This window comes from Acinonyx jubatus, chromosome E2 (assembly GCF_027475565.1).
Source record: "Acinonyx jubatus isolate Ajub_Pintada_27869175 chromosome E2, VMU_Ajub_asm_v1.0, whole genome shotgun sequence".
NCBI classification, from domain to species: Eukaryota; Metazoa; Chordata; class Mammalia; order Carnivora; family Felidae; genus Acinonyx; species Acinonyx jubatus.
In genome coordinates, this window is record NC_069396.1 from 6,856,986 (window position 1) to 6,877,903 (window position 20,918).

General features: G+C 54.4%; 1 protein-coding gene and 1 long non-coding RNA gene across 2 annotated transcripts in view; both read right to left on the reverse strand.

Moving 5' to 3' along the window:
• CMIP (c-Maf inducing protein) overlaps window positions 1–20,918 on the reverse strand; it is a 233,977-nt gene that overhangs the window by 105,567 nt on the left and 107,492 nt on the right. The window lies entirely within an intron of this gene.
• On the reverse strand, window positions 19,041–19,666 carry LOC128313160 (uncharacterized). Its single transcript, XR_008293443.1, has 2 exons — window positions 19,182–19,666; window positions 19,041–19,143 (listed from the first exon to the last, which is right to left on the reverse strand). It is a non-coding gene; the product is annotated as an uncharacterized LOC128313160 (long non-coding RNA).

A 20,918-nucleotide genomic window follows, 5' to 3' on the forward strand; every position in this document is an offset into this window, starting at 1 on the left:
TTGCACGGCTGGGCCCTACCGAGATGTTCTCCAGCAATGTCCTCTGAGCACTGGCCTCAGCCCTCCCCCTAAAATCTGTAGATGCATCAATCAGCCACATTCTGCAGAAATTTCCCAGAGACGTATTTGGGGGTAAAGTCCCTTGGACCTATCTCTAAATGAAAGCAAAAGTCCCAGAAGCCAGAGCTACCCATGTCCTGGGGACATAAGACTGCTGGAGATGAGCCAGAAGTGAGCTGTCAGGGCCCTACGTGGGGTGACCCACATCTCACTCTTGTTCCCAAAACAATGAAAATGAGCCAGCGTGACTGAAGTCTCCTTCAAAGAACCTCTGAGAGCGCAAAGAAAGCTGGGTACACATCAACACAGCCTTCTAGAAAATACCCAGAGGAAAGAGGGAGGGAGGGAGGAACAGGGGAGGGAGAAAAACACTGAGAATGATGCTTTGGTCCAACATGCACACGAAATGGGCCCAGAGAGGTATGGGAACTCCCCAGGGTCACTCAGCTGGGAGGGGCAGTGCCGAGACGGGCCCCCAGAGCTCTCCCAAGATAAAGTCTGCTTGTCATGAGCCCGGCTGGTATCCTTCCCGAGCCCCCGGAGCTAGACCTCAGGGTGGCTGAGCATCGCCAGTGGTGAGCACACGAGAGTTTTGGAGTCGCTCACCGTGCACTATGCTCCAAGGGGGCTCCTCACAACCATTCCCTCGGCAACCGGCCTCGGGACCCCCACCCCCACCCTTCACGGACTCACGCCTCCCTGACAGGATCCGACACCTCTTCTCTGAGATCGCAGGAGACGCTGGGCAGATGCCAACGCCTGTGTGCCATCACAGGTGCAAACTGTCTGCTCTCCACGACAACCTGAGAGAGGGAGGCAGTGACTCTTTATGAAGCCTGACTATGTGAAGGGCTTTTCGAGCACCAGTTTATCTTCCCAGGAACACCCTGAGGCGTGGAGCGTTGGTCCTTCCCATTTTACGGATGAGTCAATGAGGCACCGAGCGGAAAAGTCACAAAGAAGCAGTGGGGCCAAGACTTAAATCCTGCCTCGCCCAACTCTCGGAATCGCTGTCAAGCCCTATGATGATGACGACGACGACGCTGGCATCCACGAAGAGCCCAGAGCAGTCACCCAGCTGCAGAAAAGGGAGGAAGAAGGGGAGAAAGGAAAAAGGGGGAAGGAAGAGGCCCTTGGGGATACAGAGCATATGGCAGCACTGGCTTTTCCTGTTCTGGAAACCGGCCTAGGGCACTGGAGAGCCTGGCCCAGCGCCCACTCAGAAATCTGCTGAAGCCACCCAAAGTCTGTGTCCGTCAGCACAATGAACAAGTGGGCCGAGGAAGAAAACTCTGTAATTAAAAACAAAAATGGCACACAATAAAAACGTATGGCTGGCTGCTGGCCTCAACACACTACCAGACCAAAGTGGCCGCAGACAGTGCCTGGCTCGGGTATCAAGTGCCATCTGGGCGCAGGCCTGCCCAAGAGACCAGCGCAGGTCCCACGATGTTGAGCCCACGTGGATTCATTATTTCCAGAAGGTGCCACCCTGCACGGATTACACCGAAATGGACGTGGCCATATTTGGTCAGAGCTTCAAGGCCAATCTTTCATAGGCCACTTAGGAGGGTGTGAGGTCATTTGAAGGCTCCTGGGAGGCCACGCGGAGGTCACAGCAGGCAGCTGCTGCTGCTGTGAACAATTTTCAGGCGACACCAGCTCTTCTGTTCCATAGGACACTGCATTTGGGGTGTGATCAGATGCTGGCATAAGAACTCGGGAAGGGAACAGGTCATTTCTTGCAAAGAAGACACATACTGGGATCCCTGCAGGCATGGGGCCGCACCGGGTCAGCCTCTGCTCAGGCAAGTGTAGACATCTACCGTCCAAGGATGTCTTTGTGGTCTCGCCTCTGGAATGCCAGTACCCAGCTGTCACTCTCACCAGTAACTTCGTTCAGCTCAACAGGCATATATTGAACTCCTACTGTGTACCAGCACCATCGAAATAACGAGGAATCACACCGATGGCAATCTAGCATCACCTACAACAGCCTAGAATATAACAACCAATACTCAAGGCAGACATCCAGACAAATTCATTACCACCTCATTCTTCTGAGCGCAAATTAAAACCACCATGTAATCACTAGGCACCTAACAGAATGGCTTTAGGAAAAAAAAAAAAAAAAGACACTGTCAACCTCTCACACACATTGGGATGGCCACTACCCAAAACAAAAACCAAAAACAAGAAAATAGCAAGCGTCAGGGAGGGTGTGGAGAAACTAGAACCTTGTGCACCTGCTGGTGAGAGCACATAATGTTGCAGTAATGTTGTGTAAAACAGTACGAGGGTCCTCAAACAATTACGTACAGCATCGCCATATGATCCAGCAATTCCACGTCTGGGTACATACATGCCCCAAAACGAAACGTAGGGGACTAGAATGGATATTTGTACCCCCATGTTCAGAGCATCATGATTCACAGTTGCCGGAAGGCAGAAGCAATCCAAGGGCCCATCAGCAGGCGAAGGAGTAAACAAAATGTAGCATACACCCACGGTGGGATATCACTCAGCCGTGAAAAGGCAGGGAATTCTGGGACACGCTACAGCCCCCACAAGCCCCGAGGGCATTATGCTGACGGAAATAAGCCCACCACAAAAATACAAATATGATATGCTTATGCTTACATGAGGGACCCAGAGCAGTCAGGGTCACAGAAACAGAAAGTAAATGGCGGTCGCCATAGTCTGGAGGCTGGGGTGGGGGTGGGGGGTTAGTGTGTAAAGGGGACAGAGGTTCAGCTCTGCAAGGAGAAAACAGTCCTGGAGATGGACAGCGGTGACAGCCAGGAACAAGTGAATGTGCTACAGTGACACGGAACCGCAACGTTTTTAAAAACAGAGGAAGGGATACATTTCATGTGTATTTCACCATAATGTGTAAAATGGGGGGGGGGGGGGGGCGGGGAGGCTACAGTATCCAGCGATGGCCAGGACGCAGAGAAGCCCGGATGCTCCCACGCTGCTGGCAGGGCCGTGAACTGGCGGAGTACTCTGCGAAGTGACTTGGCAACATCTGCTAAAGCTGAGCCGACCCCTCCCCTCCGCCCCAGGAGCCCCACGGCAAGACACCCCCCGACAGGGATGTGTGCACGGATCACACACCCCAACACTCACAGCAGCACTTTGCAGACACCCCCGGTAATAACACGTGTGGAGATGTCACGGCACATTCACCAACGGAGAACCACCTGCCAGTGAGAACAAGCGAACTACACGTCTGTTCAGCAGCAATGTGACAAGTTTCACCCAAAAAGAGTACGTGCCACACAAGGCCTTTTATTTAAGGATGGACACTGGCAAAGGTCAGGGCAGTGGTCACCTTTGGGGCCGTGGTGGCTGGAAGGGGGACGAAGGAGGGTCTCAGGGGGTGGTGACACCATGTGTCTTCATCTGGGTACAGGTTACCAGGACATGTTGCCTCTGCAAGTTCACCAGTGTGTATACTTATTATTTGTGTGCTTTTCTGTAGGCGTTTTATACAGGTCAACAAAAAATTTCCTTTGAAAAGACTACATTCCTCTGGGTCACCGGTTGCCCATCTATGGACAAAGACCACAGCGGGGGCTTGGGAATCACTCTGATTTTTCTCATCATGCATGCCTACATCATTCAACAAAGAGAACCCGTGTGTGCCAGGCACATGCCAGGCTGTGGGGATGCCATGGTGAGTGACACCCATCCCTGCCCACAAGCATGGTGTATAGACTGAAAAACATTGGCCCGTCTGCATAAACAGGTACATTGTATCTCAAACGTAGGTACAAGCTCTTGTTACGGATAACTGTGTTCAGAATATCTTTATGGCATTTTATGTATCACTCAAATCGTAATGGTGAAGAACCCAGGCGTGGGAGTCAGAAACCCTGGCTTCACACATCAGCTCTGCCTCGACAGGCTCTGGGCCCCAGGGTGCAGAGCAAGTTAGTCTTCTGGAACCCGTTTCCTCGTCTGTGACACGGGGGTAACAGAGCCCAGCTGATGGGGTCACTATGACAGCCGGATGACGGGGTGCATGTAATTCACTGAGCTCAGTGTCCAGCACACAAATGTCAGCATGTGCAGCACTGAGGACCCACGGTGAGCCATGAATGAACAAGGCTCTGGGTCTCATTGGATCTCCCCTGTAGTGGGGAGACGGGCAGAAAACAAGTAAGCAAAATAGTTAGAATGTCAAATAAGTTCAAGTAAAATAAATAAAGCGGATACCGCCAAAGCGGATGCTGGGCTTTGGCACAGCCGAATAATTTCACAGGAAAGTACAGTATAATTTAACCATCACACAGAGATAATTCTAGAGAAGTATGGGGAACCACTTCCCTGGGGATGGTAGACCATCCCCAGCCTGATATGAGACGATCCCCGCCCCCCCACCCCCCCAAAGGTGACATAACAAGACTGCGCTAATAAGCCCCTTGCGGCAAGGGTCAGAATTTCACCATCAGACACTTTCTCCCTTTACAGACAGGTCCTCCTAGAATCTCTTAGAGAGGTTTCATCTGTGAGTGGGGGAGCCAAGAAGAAAGGCAGGGAAGGGAAGGAATGTATTCCACGAGAAGGGTTTGTGCGATTTTTCTGGTCAGAAAACAAAACCAATGTAAACTGTATCTCCCTCGTGCCGCCTGAACAGAAGGCTCCAAGCTTTCAAACAAGGCCTGGGATAATCGGGGCCCATCCCTGGGGATCCGGAGGGGCTCGTTCTGTGAGATCCTAATTGCCTCATTTCACATGGTGTCTTGAGAAGCCGCAGCCTTCTTGGAGGCAGGCAGGGCATAATCTTAGACAAATAAACACAAAAGTTCTGGGGGAAGCGAGCGCTGGCAGCCATTGCTGGTGCTTTCAAATAAGAAGCGGGAAATCCCTGCTTGTTCTCGGCTCAGGCCTTGCCTGGGGGGCTGCAGGCTTCCATCCAAGGGCTCCAGGATGTGTGACAAGGGAATTTTTACAGCTGGCTACTTAGGCACAAACCCAGTGATCATTCTCCAAGGAAGCTGGGCTGCAGGGCCAGAACCACCTCTAAGGTGGGATCTCTAGAACCATTAAAAATCTTCTCCTGAAAAATGAGGTCTACACAAAAACCTGCGCACGGATATTTATAGCAGCTTTGGTGGTAATCGCCCAAACCTGGCCAACCAAGATGTCCTTCAGTAGAGGAGTGGATAAATAAACTGTTACAGATGCACCATGGGATATTATTCCGTGCTAGAGAGATACGAGCTATGGGGTGCCTGGGTGGCTCAGTCGGTTGAGCGTCCGACTTCGGATCAGGTCACGATCTCACGGTTTGTGAGTTCGAGTCCCACGTCGGGCTCTGTGCTGACAGCTCAGAGCCTGGAGCCTGCTTCAGATTCTGTGTCTCCCTCTCTCTCTGCCCCTCCCTCACTAGTACTCTGTCTTTCTCTCTCAAAAATAAATAAAAACATTTTAAAAAATTAAAAAAAAAAGAGATACGAGCTATGAAACCATGAAAAGACACGAAGAACTTTAAACGCCTATTACTAAGGGGAAAGTCCGTGTGAAAAGGCTATGTGCTGTAGGATTCCAACTCTAGGACATTCTGGAAAAGACAAAACCTTGGAGACCATGAGAGATCAGTGGTTGCCAGGGGCCAGGGGAGGGGGACGAACAGGCAGAGCACTGGGGATTTTTAGGGCAGCGAAACTACTCTCTGTAACACTATTGTGGTGGATGAACATTCGTCCAAGCCCATCAGGGACCCAGAGGTGAACTATGGGCTCTGGGTGATGATGAGTCAGTGTGGGTGCATCAGCTGTACCAAATGTACCATCCACTCTGGTGGGGACGCTGCTGTGGGGAACGCTATGCATGTGGGGTGGGGGGCAGGAGAGCTCTGTGCCTTCCCCTCAGTTTTTGCTGTGAACTGAAAACTGCGCTAAAAGAAGTACATCTAAAAAAAAGAAAAAAAAAAAATCTACTCCCCCAAGGCAGACTGGAGAGAGAGAGGCTCAGTCATGTCAGGAAGAAGCCAGGTGGCAAGAGGAAAGTTCTGGAACGCGGACTCAGAAAGCCTGGGTGCCTGCTGCACTCTGCAGCCCCTTCACCCCGGGTGCCTCGGCTTTGCCGCTAGTTTAAACAAGACGACAGTTGGAAGATGGCTACGATGGCCTGGGCGGAAGGCTGGAAGGCCAAGGACTTTCTAAGTGATGGTTCTGGGCGCGGAGGGGAAGCCAGGGTCCAGGTCCCCGTGTGTGCATACGAGACACAGATAAACCACCTCATCGGTCCTACTCACAGGCATTACGCCTTTTAAAACTCCGCCTAGGACGGAGGAACAACTTCCTTATGACATAATGAGCAGAGGTAATAGCAAAAACATTTAACATCTGATCTGGTGTAGGAACAGACAGACAGGAAGGAATGGAGCTGTAAACGGCTGCTTCCACCGTCCAGGTTCATTCTGCAGGGCCCCTGCTCATGGTAAGGAGTCACACGTGTCCCCTTTTTTCACAAACAGAAGACCCTGTATTCCTGTCCACCAGCATTCCAGATCATGCCATTCCAGATCAATGCGGGCAACTCAAACCGAACACACTGTAATGAAAAACAAAATCCAACACCCGACCCAAAGATTTTACCTCCGGCTGCCTCTTCTTTACCCTTTTCAAAATTGACAAATCAGCTCTTGGGTCCCAACAGATTGATGTGAACCCCTAGAATCCTGGAAACCCCCAGATCTGACTCCAAACATCTCTCCCCTCAAGTTTTCCACCTCCTCTCTCTCTCTCTGCCCAGCGTCACAGACCCACACAGATACCTACCTCCTCATTTGCTTGGCAAGCATTTGCTCCAAGAAAAAAACACAGTCCAGAATATCCCTTCCCTTAAGAACCTCTCAGCCGAGTGGGGGACTCAGACATGCGTACAGATGATGAGAACTCTGTGTGTAGAGTACCTGCAGAGGTGGGCGCACAGGGAGCCCTAACTCAGCCACGGGATCATTCAAGAAGCCTTGGGACAGTTACGTGATTTCTGAATTGGGTTTGGAAGGGTGAATAAAAAGGAGTTTGTCAGGCAGGCAGACAGACAGACAAAGGGTGAGGGAGATGAGTGAGAAACCGGTTAGATCCAGATTATGGAGAGGCTTGGACACCAGAGTGTAATGTCTGGATTTGCACTGGATGACTGAGGAATGCTGGGGCTCACAGGGATTGGATCCCCCCCATCCACGAGGCCGAGGGCTCTCAAGTGCAAGGAGTGACTCACGGGACTGCCGCCAAGGACCGTGGTTGCCGTGTGTCTTTGCAACTAGGTGAGCCCTGAGCAACCAGGTCTTCCCACCACTGCCGCTGCCGTCATGGCCATCACAAGGAGCCATCCCGTGAACGAAGGAAGAGCCGTGCCACGCTCCATTCGATGTCTCCTCTGGGAGACGCAGGCCATGGTGTGATTTCCCTACGTCTGTGAGAAGCACTGCCGAACGTGTGTTATCAAACGGCAGCGTAAAAGCACTTGCTCCATTTCAGCATCCATCTACTCAAGACGTCCCCAAATCCCGTCTCCGAACGAGCCCGGATCAGTTAGGTCCTGAAGTTGGGAGGCTGGGTGTGGGGTGTGGGGGATGCCGTTCACAGAGACCCAAGCAAACCCCCAAATCCCTTCTGGAGAGACGGGAGTACGAATACACGACAACACGACAACTCACAGAAGCTAGCGAGAGAAAGCAACGGAGTTGTTTTCTCAGTGGGTCACTCATTCACTCTACAGACATCCACTGACGGCGCTCTGTGCTCTGCGTCCAGGTGCTCGGGGGGGGAAAGGGGAGGCACGGTGAGCACAGGGGGAGACACAGGGCTACGAGAGGGTTACACACTCCCCCGGGGGATGGAGACAACCACCGACTGCGCTCAAAGGTGACTCTTGAGGAACAAGCTGGGGTTTGAGGGGAAAGGGATGGAGGGACACGGTGTTTGGAGGCAGGAGGAAAGCCGTTTTGCGGGGATGGTGGGAGGTGGGCCTGGCTGCAGCTGGGTGCACACTCGGGAGAGGGCTGGGTGATGAGGTCAGAGGGCTAGGCCGGCTTGGGAAGGGCTGGGAGGGCCAAGCTGCGGGTGTGGGCTGTGTGCTGTGGCTGTGGCCAGGCCGAGGGGCGGGCTGGAGGCCGGGACCCAGGAGGACAGGGCGGGAGTGGGCGGTGGGGGGGGTCCTCTCCCAGCCAGAGCCATGCCAAAGGGCCTGCCGAGGTCCAGGGAAGAGGGCTGAGGGGCGCTGCCTCACGGACCACCCGCAAACCCTAACGTTTGGCATGAACTTCTCTGCAAAATGGAACGAGTTCCTACCGAGGCACAGCACGGCGTGCATGGACCTCGAGAACGTGACGCCAGACGCAAAAGACCTCACGGCGTGTGACTCCACTTCCCCGCACCATCCAGAAGATGCAAATCCGCGGAGACAGAGAGAAGGTGAGTGGCTGTCACGGGCTGGGGGAGGGGACAAGAGCAACAGTGGCCTCTGGCGGTGATGTGAGCGCCCCAGCTGTGGTACTCGGGAAGGAAGCAAAGGCCACTGAATTGTATACTTCACGCTGGCCACTTTTACGTTACAGGAGTCTCACCTCAATGAAAAGAAAGTCTAAAATCCGTGCAATGAATTCTAAGAATCTTACAGACCCAAGGAGGATGCTGGAGCCGCTGGCGTGCAGCCTCTGCTCTTTCTTAAGTAGGGCCTGGGCCACGCGGGAAGACTCCCAGGGGCGGGTGGTGTGGGCCCTGCAGACCACTCCCCCCCCCCGCCCAAGCCAGCAGCCAGCGGGCGTCCCTTCCCGGGCAGGGAGGGGAAGAGCTGGGTCTCAGGGGGCTCCTTCAGAGGCCCTTTCAAGAGCAGAAATCCTCTCCTGGTTTCTAGTCATGTGTCAATAATTCAGATGATGGACGACACCAGGCTGGTCCGCATAGGATCAACAGAGCTCATGTCCAAGAGCATCGGCCTCCGGCGTAGAAGGAGCCAAGCCCTCAGTGTATCGTGATCAATCGGTGTCCACACACTCCTCACACCAGATCCGTGGCCTCAGCAATTTCCAAGGAAGCCCTGTGACCGCTTTAGGTAAAAACATAGTCGTTCTTGCACAGAGAAAGACGATTTTATACACACACACGCACACCCAGACTTGTACTCAGCTTGAAATAAATAACCTACAAACTGGATTAAGAGTCTGCTTCCTGAGCTTCAGACTCACAGTTTATTCATTTATCAAATATTTATTGAGTGCTTCCTGTGTGCCACAAAAGTGCTTCCAGCATGTTCCGGGCGTTGGGGACACGTCATCAAACAAAACAAAACAAAACAAAACTCCTCGCCTTCGTGGAGGGCTTACAGTCTAGTGACTGCCTGCCGGGCACCACCGCCTGGATGACTGCCAGGCTCTTCTTCCAGATCACCCGCTAAGCTGAACCCGCCCTGTGGCCTCTCCCTGCTGTCCCCCCAAGCCTGGTGTGGGGCAACCACGTCTACCAGCTGGCCAGGTGCAAAACCCCACGGCTCTATCGTACGCAACAGCCTGGACCCTGACCTCCTCCGTCAGTCCCCAGGGTCAAATCCAGCTGCTACCTGCCCCTCTGAGTCACCCACACGTTCCCGTATCCTCTGTTCCGGCCCTGTCTCCCCTCGTCTTTCTTCTGGAATACCTCGCAAAGGTTTCCTGTCTGGACCTCGTGCTTCTAGTCTTGCTGCCTTCAAAACGCTGCCAAAGCTTCCCGCCTGAAACACCTGCCTGTCTGGCTCGTCACTCCGCCCAGTGACTCTGGACGGCCCTACTCCACCTGGAGAGAAGACCCAGCCCCTTTGGCCAGGTACTCAGGGGTTTTCAGTAGGAGCTGAGCTGCTTCCTGATCGTCAAAAATGCTGTGAGGTGACCAATGTTTGCTGTGTTCAAGTCACTTACAAGAAAAAGGTCAGGTGCTCTTTCTCAGAGCCCACGAGGGAAGGGTGTCCCTGGAAGTCATGGTGCTCAGACAGACCCGACGGGAAGCGTGGGTGCAAATTAAAGTATCGCCAATAGGCCCCAGTGTGAAAGAACAGCGAAAGGAACGACTCACTACTCCCTCCGCATCCTTGCCCTGACTGTACGAAGCTCTATGCTGGCAACGTCCATCGAGGGCTGGTCCCCCCTCTCTGCCCAGGGACAAATATTCCCACTGATGTATTTTCACAAAGCAAAACTGGGCGCTGGTTGAGAAAAGAACTCGGGGTTAGCCCAGGACGGTGGCACAAGAAATAGCGAGAGTAGACGGGGTGGCCGCTCGCAGTCAGGGTCAAAGAACAGAACTTCCTCTGCTGCTGTGCGGGGCCCCCGGCCCCGACCTCGGGGGCAGGGCTCGTGACAACAGGGGGAAATGTTCACACAGACACGGGGCTCAGGGCCTTCCCAGCGCTGCCCGCCGTCAGCAGGGAGACAAAGGCGCCGGGCAGCCCAGATGTTGGCAGGGTCCCATTTGCAGCCCCAGGAACAATTCCCCCTTTCACTGCCCCACCAGGCAGCCAAGGTCAGAGGCAACGCCAGCCAGACCTTACCCTCTGAGTGCCAAGGCCCTTTAGAAAAATTTTAAGAATTCTAGATAGAGATGTGTCCTCTCTGCTAGCTTTAACAGACCACGTGGAATGTCCTCTGCCCTTTTCTTGATGACATAGTTGTCATGTGGAGCATCCTTAACTGCACACTGCCACCATCAGGAGCTCCCGAAGCCGTGAGTGAGCGGCCGGCCTCTGCACTGACTGTCCCCAACTGCGGTGCATGCTGTACCCTTACTTTCTTCCTGTCACTTCCCCCTCCTCCCCAGACTCCGGGCTGTCATGTATTTCAGCTCTCCGAGGACAGCATGTCAGCGCATCAAAGCCTCCCTTCCTCCTCCTAATTCATTAGCTGCATCTCCTTCCAAAGTCCCAGAAACCCAAGCAATACACCTGTCGGCCGCGCCCAGGGTGCAGATGAACGAAAGCTGTGAGCTCAGTGTATGTCGGCTGCCACTTCTGGGGACGCTTCTTCCTGGGCTTCTGGGCCATGTTTGCGATCAGTGTGCCTGTGGGAGAGTGGTGGTCTCAGAGCAGATGAGGGGCTCCTCTGTGTACGGGCACCAAGGCCCACCGCTAACTCAAGCAGTGGAGGTTTCCTGCAGCTGAAAAACGCTCCCATGGAACACCAGGAAGTAATCAAAGGCCACTCACCACCTTTTAGGGCAGGGCTTTGACTCCAAGAGGAGGCTTCCTGGTCCCCGTCCCCAACCCTAACCCCACCTGTGCTTCTCAAACTCAGTCTAAGTGATTTTTGAAAGCGGTGCCTTGGCCTCATCCGGCTCAGAGAAACAGGGGCTGAGCTGGCACGTTAGCAAACACATGCTCCAGGGAGGAATCCGGGGGACACTGCGCTGAGCAGTGCAGCATTCCTGGACGGGGGGGGGGGGGGGGAGGGGGGGGGCGGCCCTTTGGTTTCAGGCCCGATGTGGCAGAGACAGAGAGCAGTAGCTCCAGGCCCTGGGCTCCGGGGATCCCACCCCCTGAATTCAAAGCCTGACTCTGCCGTTTGGGAGCTGTCTGGTGTGACGGCAGGTGGTTCCAACACCGTGCCTCAGTGCCCCCATCTGTACCTACTTCCGGGAGTTTTGCGAGGATTAAAGACGACGCCATTTCTACGAATGCTGAGCTCAGCACTTCCCCTCCGAGGCAACAACCAAAAGAACTGACAACAGGGAATCACACAACGGTGAACACCCACAGCAGCACCATGCACAGCAACTAAAAGGTGGAGACAACCCGAATGTCCATCAGCGGATGAACAGCTACACCAAACGCGGTCCGTCCGGATGGTGGAATGTGAATCAGCCACAAAAAAGAATGAAGGACTGACAGATGCCACAGTGCAGATGAACTTTGGAAACATCACCCCGCGTGAAGGAAGCCGCTCATAAAAGACCGCGGATGGTACGAGTCAAATTATTTGAAGTTTCCAGAAAAACCACAGGACAAAACACCGATGGGTGGTTGCCAGGGGCTGGAGGAAGTGAGGAGGGACTTCTAATGGGCACGGAGTGTAGTGGCGGTGAGAATGTTCTGGAACCAGACAGAGGAGGTGGTTGCACAACAGTATTCACTTTAGAATGGTTTATGTCACGGTGTGCGAATTTTTGATCTGAGTTTTTTAAATCCTCAGCTCAGTGCCCAGCACAAAGCTCACCGTGTCAAAGGTTCTGGCGCTGGGAGACCCAGGCTCCTGTGTGACCAGGAAACGGGTCTGGTCGCAGTCGTGCCCTCAGGGCATTGCGAAGGTAAGGAAATGAGAGAAGACGATGGACGCCAGTGCTCAACACAGCAAACACTCAGTTCATGATGGCGAGGACGTCCGGAGACGTGGGAGGAGGGGGGAGCGACAGGGTAGCTGGTAAGGCAGGTGCGGCTGAAGGCAGGTGTGGAGGCGCCCCTGCCCCTACCCGTCCTTGCTTGCAAGGACCCTAAGAGAAGGAACTCTAGGGACCTGAACATCCTGACTGGTTGTGCTCTATCAGAAACACCTGTTCCTTAGACGACCGGGGACGTATCCAGCCCAGCTTAGTACTCTGCGAACCTGTTCTATCGTTTTACTTTTTTCGAGCAGCAGGACACTTTCTTCAACTGAACGAGAGTCCTGACAGGTAAAGCATAAGGCAGGTGCCCCTCAGGCGGGCGGGGTGCTCAGGAGGGCCTGGGACCCTCTCTCCTACTCTGCTCTGGTTCGGAAACACTCTCCAAGCCCACGTCTCCTCCCATCGTCCCAGAGAGACACCCAAAAACAGGCCCAGCGGGTTTCTGCTGATTCCTTCAGGAAGGAGACTCAAGGCGAACCCTTTTCCCTAATGGACAGAATGGCTTTCAAGGCAGAAACTGCCTTTCAAGGTCCAGAGGGCTGTCCTGGGTGAGAAGAAGGTACTAGATTTGTGGGTGGCTCAAGTGAGTAAGTGAGGGCCAAAGGGGGCAAGGCAGAGGGGTGGACAGGAAGGCCTTGAACCCCCGAGAGGCGCCCAGGAGGCCCAGCTGCAGCCATCCGTCTCAGCTGACCTCCACCAGCCCTTCATCCCCCATCTTCCCCCCTGCCATTATGAGATGACCCCTGAGCACCCCCGCAACAGCCCTATGAGGTAGGTGGTGGCATCCCCATTTCCCTGCAGGGGAAACTGAGGCACAGAGAGGGCAAGGTGCTTGCCCCCAGGTCAAATGGAATTCTCACCTGAACCCACAGAGGCTCAGGAGAGGGATGTTGATTTCCTGAGCTGCAGAAACTGAGCAAAATCTGGAACACCTGTCTCCCGACTCTTCGCCAATGCTCCTTCTCCCCGATCCCACTGGCCAGCACGGAGGAGAGAGAAAGACACAGCTGGAGAGGTCAGCTGATGTCAAATGATGTTGGACCTCACAGGGGTGGATGGTTCCGGGGCAGCAGGGGGCTTGGGCTCGTCTCTGTCATCGTCCTTCCCTGAGGACCAGTGTGGAGAGAGGTCTGGCTTATCTGCAATGGCACTGGCCAGTGCCCACAGGGACTGGTGTTGCTGCTCCCTCCCAGTCTCAGCCCCGAGAGAGGCCACCATGCTGTCCTGTGCACAGCCTTTCGTGATGTCTCCCATGTGGAAAGGCCCAAGCTGTCCCCATCTAACTGGTCAGGAAAAATACCCTACATATCAGCCCATCCATGAAGATTTCGTACTTTCTGGGCTAAAGGGATCAGGAAAATCAGAGTCAACTCTAACGTGGGTTCCAAGAGGAGATCGTTTTTGGACAAAAGGGGAAGGGAGGGAGGAAGGGAGTGGTCCCACAGACAAATATATGTGGAGAACTGTCTCTAATACTCCCCTTACTGACGTTTATAATTCACAGTGATGTATTAAAGGCACTGAGAAGTCCTGCAGCCAAGAAACCTGCCTTCACTGTTTGTATACCCATGTCACAGAATCTTTGCTCGTGTTTGTTCTGTTGCAGTGGTGGTGGTGGTTGTCATTCTTACTTTTTGCTAGCACCCCTCTTAACATCATATAACAAAACTCCTTTTAGGAAATGCTAGGCTAAGACATTCCTGGAAACAGCAGGAAGGCAGGGGTTGGGGATGAGGGTGGCAGTTTGTTCATTTGGGAAGAAGTCCTTCTCAACCGCACGAAAACACCAATGCCCTTCTTAACAAACTCTGGTGGCACCGCCTTAGCTCTCGGAAAAAGTCCAAATCCCTCCAGGTGGTGTTCGAGGCCCTGGACAATGTGGTACCAGTCTCCCCGTCAGTCTCACCTCCTGCTAAGCTCCTCTCCCTCCCTACACAGGTGAAGATCTGACCCGGCATTGCGCGCTCAGGATCCACTGTGCCTCTAACAACATCCCTTCAGAAAATGCCTTTGTAAGCATCCTCTAAGCTGCCTAAGCAGGAGAAAATTTTCAGAGATAAGAAAAATCACACAATTATTTCCCAAAAAGTGGTATAAGAAAGAGGAAGTATGGTGAGGGAAGAGAAGAGGCATGGGGCTTGCAGTGAACGCAGCGTTACAGTGCCCATTTCACAGATGAGGAAACAGAGGCTAATACCTCATCTCACTCTCCATCTGTCCTGGACCCTGAGGCGGGACAGATGGGACCCCTGGGCTTGTTCCCAGGATCAAAGAACTCACACTGTGTCCCATCTTGGTGCTCCAGAAAGAATTCATCAAGTGATTTCTCCTACTCCTTCACTATACGCATATTAGCTCCAAAACGTTCTCATTTTCCAACTCAAATTTGATGGCCTGTTATTCTCAGGATAGGGGTTAAGCAGTTAAAATGCCCCTGTCTTTCCTTTCCGAAGACACACGTGACCTGCACCTTGTACAGACGGCCCGCAGGTTAACTCTAGGAGAGACCCAGGAGTCACGGGACTCAGGGCTGGGACTGCCGCTGACCGGGTGAGACACTGCATCCAGCGTGCCGAAGCCCCCGGGGACGGCAGGGAAGAGACTTCTATGCAGCCTCTTTCACTGTGAATGAACTGGTGGTGGTGGTGACGATGGGATGACGCTGATGGTGATGATGGTGACTGCCCTGGCGGTCAAATCCTCAGCAGAGAACAGCCTCCACTGGGGCCAAGCGCTCCTAACACTTCCACTTGGAGCTGAGAACACCAAGGCTTAGAGGCACTGGGACAACTTAAAGCCACCCGGTAATTCCCAGGAGCGGGACCCCCAACTGCATCTGCCTCTACACCCTGTGCTCTTACTCCCTGTTCTACACTAGTCCTCATAATTGCGCAGCACCCCACAGTGGCTATGGCACCAGGCTCTGGTAAGAGGCCCCCAGCGTTTGAGTCCTGGCTCTGCCTCTGGCTAGCTATGCGCAGAGAAGTTGGGCACTTCTCGGTGCCTTGATTTCCTCATGTAGAATGGACACAGCAGTATCGTACTTCGTCAGTTCAAACACAGTTGAACCTCCCTTAAAGTTGGCCGGGTAATAAGGCTCTGCTACATTCTTTTCTCTCTCCGAGGTCCGGAAGAGAAGAGGGTATCTTACCAGCAATGGGGTCTCAGATCTGAAGAAAGATTGGTAGCACCCGTCCCAGAGAGCTGTTATGGGGACTAGGTGAGATAATAGAGAGCACGTAGAACAGCACCAGGCACAAAATGAGCGTTTATAAACATTTGTTCTTGTTTCACAATGGTTTAGAGTTCAGCCAGCCTGCAAAGTTTATTCCGGTGTTCGTTACGGGATCAAACCCTGGTCAGACCCTGAGCCAGATGCTTTGCCAGAAACACATTCCTCCCCGAGAGACGCAGACTCCTCCTCATGCACGCGCAGTTCACACAGCTGGGATGGTCCAGGGGCAGGACTTGAACTCAGAACTCCTAAGTGCCCACACGCAGCTCAAAGCTCTCTGGCTGGGGCTCCACGGTGGTCACGGTGGCAGGAATTCAGGCACCCCTGGAGGCACCAGGCGAGTAAAGGAGGGGAGCAGGGCGGTGTGTCCCTGGGCCCCAGCTGCGGCCTCTAGGGCCCCTCATCCTGGTGTTTATTCTACGCTCACAGATGAAGTCAGCCTCCGTGTGGGGCCTTCCTTCCTAGGGCCCTGATCATCACTCAGGAGACCCACAAGCCTACCTTGAGAAAAAGTTTTCTGTTCCCCGAAGCCCACATCGCCCGTGCTTCAAGCCTCCTGGAAAAACTGGATTCGCGACAGCTCTGCAACCGTCTCCACAGGCAGCGTGGAGGGCGAGGGCGAGGGAGTCAGTGCCGGGGTCGATTCAGTCCGAATCAGCATCTCAGGAGTGCTCTGAGCCCGGAAAAGCTGGAGAGGAGGCTGGGGGATCCCTGTCCCACTACTGTGCCACACAACGTGGGCTGAACCGCCCAGCTCTTCCTCCTCTGTCCCCTCCTCTGTCCCCCATCCATACATAATTTGTTGGGCAGATTAAAAAGACAATCAGGGCAAAGTGTTTAGCACGTGCTCAGTTAACCTTAGTTACATTATAAGGCAACTCTCCTAGAGTACATTCCAGAAGAGGGCCTGCCTCTCTGAACGCTATAGAAATGAATGTTCCCCTCTCAGAGGAAGAAACGAGAGAGGGATGGAGAGAGGGATGAGAGACAACTCAGTAGGTGGGGACGACACCTTATACAAACGTTTCTCCAGCAAGCACTTAATGAGCACCTATTGTGCATGGAGCCCTGGGGACGCCAGGGGACAATATGGTCCTTGCCCCCACTGTCTTCCATTTGGTCCATTCTAATACTCAGGATCAGTGGCGTAAGCACCAAGTGAGTTGCAAAGTGACTATTTACTCATGCGTCTGTGTCTCCCCAGTGTCTGCGAACCCCTGAGGGTAGGGATGGTGACCTGCCCCCAGGGGTCACCTATGCGTCCCCAGCACGGAGCACAGCAAACCTGCTCGCGGATGGGTAAGAAAATGAGCCAAGTTGAGGGACTATTTCAGGTTAAAGTCAAAGACTCTTCTAGAACCTTCCACTATCTTCCCCGCCCCCCACCTCACTTCTTCAGTGACTGACAGTTTCCCACTCTGCCCAATAGGAAAGCCTCCAGCAGCCTCTCAGTTTCCGCTGAAGCATCGCCTTTTCCTTATGGAGCATACACACACCACAAGCCCCGGTTAGGGCCTGCCCTGTGGAGCTGAGCCAACAGTGCCCACTGCCAAACTTAGCACCCCGTCCACGTCCCCCTGCTGGCCAGCGGGAGGACTCCCAGGGCTGGGAAGGGCCTTGTGGCCGGGCAATGGTCAGCCTGGGATGGGCCAAGAAGTAGCAGGTGGGGGTCAGGGAGGACGGGGCAGGGGGTCTCAGGGGAATGGCCGGCAGTCTGGACAAAGGGGCTGTGGGGCGACGAGGAGACCCAGAGATGAAGGCTCCAGCAGGATGCTGAGTGCGGGGAAGTAAGACGGGGGGCTCCCTGGGTTCTCGGCTGGGCAGCCCCGGCAGGGCTAACCCTATAGACCAGCACCCTTCCGTGATGATGGAAACGTTCTCTACCTCTGCCATCCAATATGGTGGCCATGGGGCTGCTGAGCGTGTGAAACATGAACAAACGTGGATGTGAGGCAGGGGGGCCGAAATGCTGGTCTGCCTGGGACTGAGGGGTTTCCAGAAAGAGGGATTCTTGCTGCCAAAACGGGGAAGTCTCGGCTGGTCACCGACCTTGACTATGTCACTTTCCACGAGAGGCATCAGGTCTATTTCACAACCGTCACTAGGGACCTTGGGCACCTCTGACTGTGGGGCTGCTAGCCATCAGGCAAGTGGGGGCCATGAAGAAGGGAGCCCGGATCCGAAATCAGACTGAATGGATTCTGAGATCCCGGCTCAACCCCTGTGAGCATCTCGGAACCTCAGGTGCTCGTCTGTAAATAAGGGCAGTAAGACTCTCCTTCCCAGAGTGTTGTGGGGGAACGAAGAAATAAAAAGTGCCTGCACGCAGGAGGTGCTCAAAGAACACTGGCTCCTCCCCCCTCTCTGTGGCCACTATTAAAGGCCAAGAAGCAGAACGAGTAACAACTCTGAATAATTCCAAGAAAGAATGCAAAAGAACTCATTCACCTAGCATACCCCACCCCCACCCCACCCCACGAAATTTGCCAGGGAGGAGGGGGGGCCCTTTCCAAGACTGACCCCCAGAGTCCTGCCCGTGAATAGGAGGGCTCCCCCCACGGTTCTCTTGTCCACAGAAAGAGCTCACAGGGGCTGCACGCTGCCCTGAGCAGGTTCAGAGTGGACACCACAGCCAAGAGGGAGGCTGATGTGATGGACAGAAATGGGGAAGCTGAGTCTGAGGCGGCTGCCAGAAACCACCATTCTGGAGACCCAGGAAAGAGACGGCTACTTCAGATGGTGAGCTCAAGGTCTCTGGAGCCTTGAGAAGAACGTGCAAAAATCCCTGGGCAAAGAAGGAGGGGAACTGGATGGAGGACCAGTCAGAACACCACATCAAAGTGTCCTGGGCTGGTGCCCGGGGTCGGGGCCAAGGGCTTCCTGGTGAGCGAGTCCACCAAGGGTGTCATGGTGGAGGTCTCCTCACCGCCCTTCCTCCTGCCAGACGAAGGCTGAGGGGGCTGGAGTCGAGCAGAACAAGAGAGGAGGTCTGTCAGCACAGGTCAGCGAGTGCAAGGAGAGGCTGGGATTTGTCCTGGGCGTCAGGGAACAGGCTCCCGGCGTGGGAGGCAGGGCCACCGTGCACACTCGCTGGCCAGGGCAGGGTGTGACCAACCAAGGCAATGCACGGGGCACACGTCAGCCCACACTGCCCCTAAGCTCCACACTGAGGTTCACCAGGGAGGGGGCCATGTGAGTCCACACCTCTCTGGAACGCCCCCCCCCCCGCCTTTAATACACTTTTTAGGACAATTGCAGGTTTCCAGAAAAATGGGAAAGATAGCACAGAGTTCCCACAGGTACCACATTCTGGTTCCCCTATGGAGGTGAATGTGGTGCACCTGTTAACAACTAGTGAAATAATACTATAGTGAAAGTTCGTGCCTGATTCGGATTTCCACGGTTTTAATTTCACATTCCTTTCCAGTTCCAGGATCCCATCACCCCACTACACTTTGTTGTCTTGTCATCTCGGGCTCCTCTGGGCTGTGACAGTTGCTTAGACTTTTCTTGTTCTTGATGACCTGGGCAGTTGTGAGGGGTGCCAGTCAGGTATTTTGCAGAATGTCCCTCAGGGGGGGTTGGTCTGATATTTTTCTCCTGATTAGACCGGGCTTGTGAGCTGGAGGGAGGATGTCCCCAGAGGTACGGTGCCCCTCTCCTCACATCATAGCCAGGGTGCATATGCCCTCACATGACTCGCCATGGCTGCCGACGGCCGTGACCGGCGGGCCAAGGGATGCTGGCAGGTTTCTCCACTGTCAGGTTATTCCTTTCTTCCCCTTTCCGTACTCTGCTCCTTGGAAGGAAGCCCCTACCAGAAGCCTCTTAAGGTATGGCCAATGCTATTCCTCCCTCTTTACTGAGGCTGTTAATGGGGGGGGGGGGGGGGGCTGATGACTGAAGACCCAAAGGTGTGTGTGGGAAGGAGACCAGGAACCAGGGACCTCCAGAACTGGAGAGCGGGTATCTTCTTCAAACAGGTGTTTTCAGCCCCTCCCTCGCCCCTCCCCACATCTCCTCCCCAGGCCCTCCTGGGGCCTAAAGGAAGAAGGGGCTCAGCCTATAGACGCTCAGAGTCCCCTGGCCAGGGCCCAGGGCCCAGGGCCCAGCCAGCCCAGGCCTGACACAACAGCGTGGCTTGCTCACTGAAGACGCGACAAGCCGCGTGAAAGGGCCCTTCGGCCTCGGCCACTTCGAACCCAACCCCCCACCCCCACCTTCAAGGAAGCTGTTGTCAGAACGTTCTGTAGAGGAGGAAACCGAGGCTCGGAATAAGGCATCACCGGGAAATGGCCGTGTCAGGTTCAAGCCCAGGTTCTCACCTCACAGCAGCACGGGTCTCACCCACCGGGACGCGCGGCAGCGGTCATGGCGTGTGACGGGTCTGGCCCTTCCTGGTTCCCGGAGGCCAGCTGTGTGCGCCTCTTCCTCGTCTGCATTCAAGCGGTCTTGTTTTGGCCACAGCGGGAGTATTTACACTGTGGAAACTGCTCAACCCTCCAAATCCAGGCTCCCCCACCCCCCGCCCAGAAAAGCCACCACTCTGCAGAAAGCAGACTCCAACCCGGGCAGTCTGAACCCTCATCCACGTTCTCCACTACCAGGCCACACCGCCCTCTCGAGGGCAGGCAAGACGGGGGTGTGTGCGCGTGTGTGCACACGTGTGTGTGTGTGTGTGTGTGTGTGTGTGTGTGTGTGATGCTCTGCCCTTCAGCGCTCCCAGGGTTCACGAGAAAACCACACTCCCACACTGAGTTCAGGGTTCAGATTCTCATGGGATAATTTGCCCCAGTAAAGCAAAAGCACCGAACAGCACCTGGCCAAGGCAGGGACGTGCCTCTGTAACCCACTGGCCTCCATGGCACGACTGATCCTGTCTGAGGAGCTCCTGCAGGCTGTGGCTTCTGAAAAGTCAAACTGAAGACCAGAGATGCCAGGACAGCCTGGACCCCTGCCAGTGTCCTCTCCGAGAGAGAGCCAGGGCCCCAATGGTGGCCAGAAGGGAAGGAGAAAGGAGAGCATGGCCCTGAGGGCCAGTTATCTCTGGATTCAAATTCTGGCTACACTATCCAATGTAAGATGTCGCCTAAGTCCCTTCGTGTTGAGCCTCAGGTTTCTCATCTGCAAAATGGGGCGGTAAGCCATGCCGCATGGGTTGTCCAGAATGAGACGGCATGTGTGGGATGCCTGGCATACAGTAGGTGCTCACAAGTGGCAGCTACTGACATTCTCAGTGGATCCAGAGTGAAGGCAAGAGA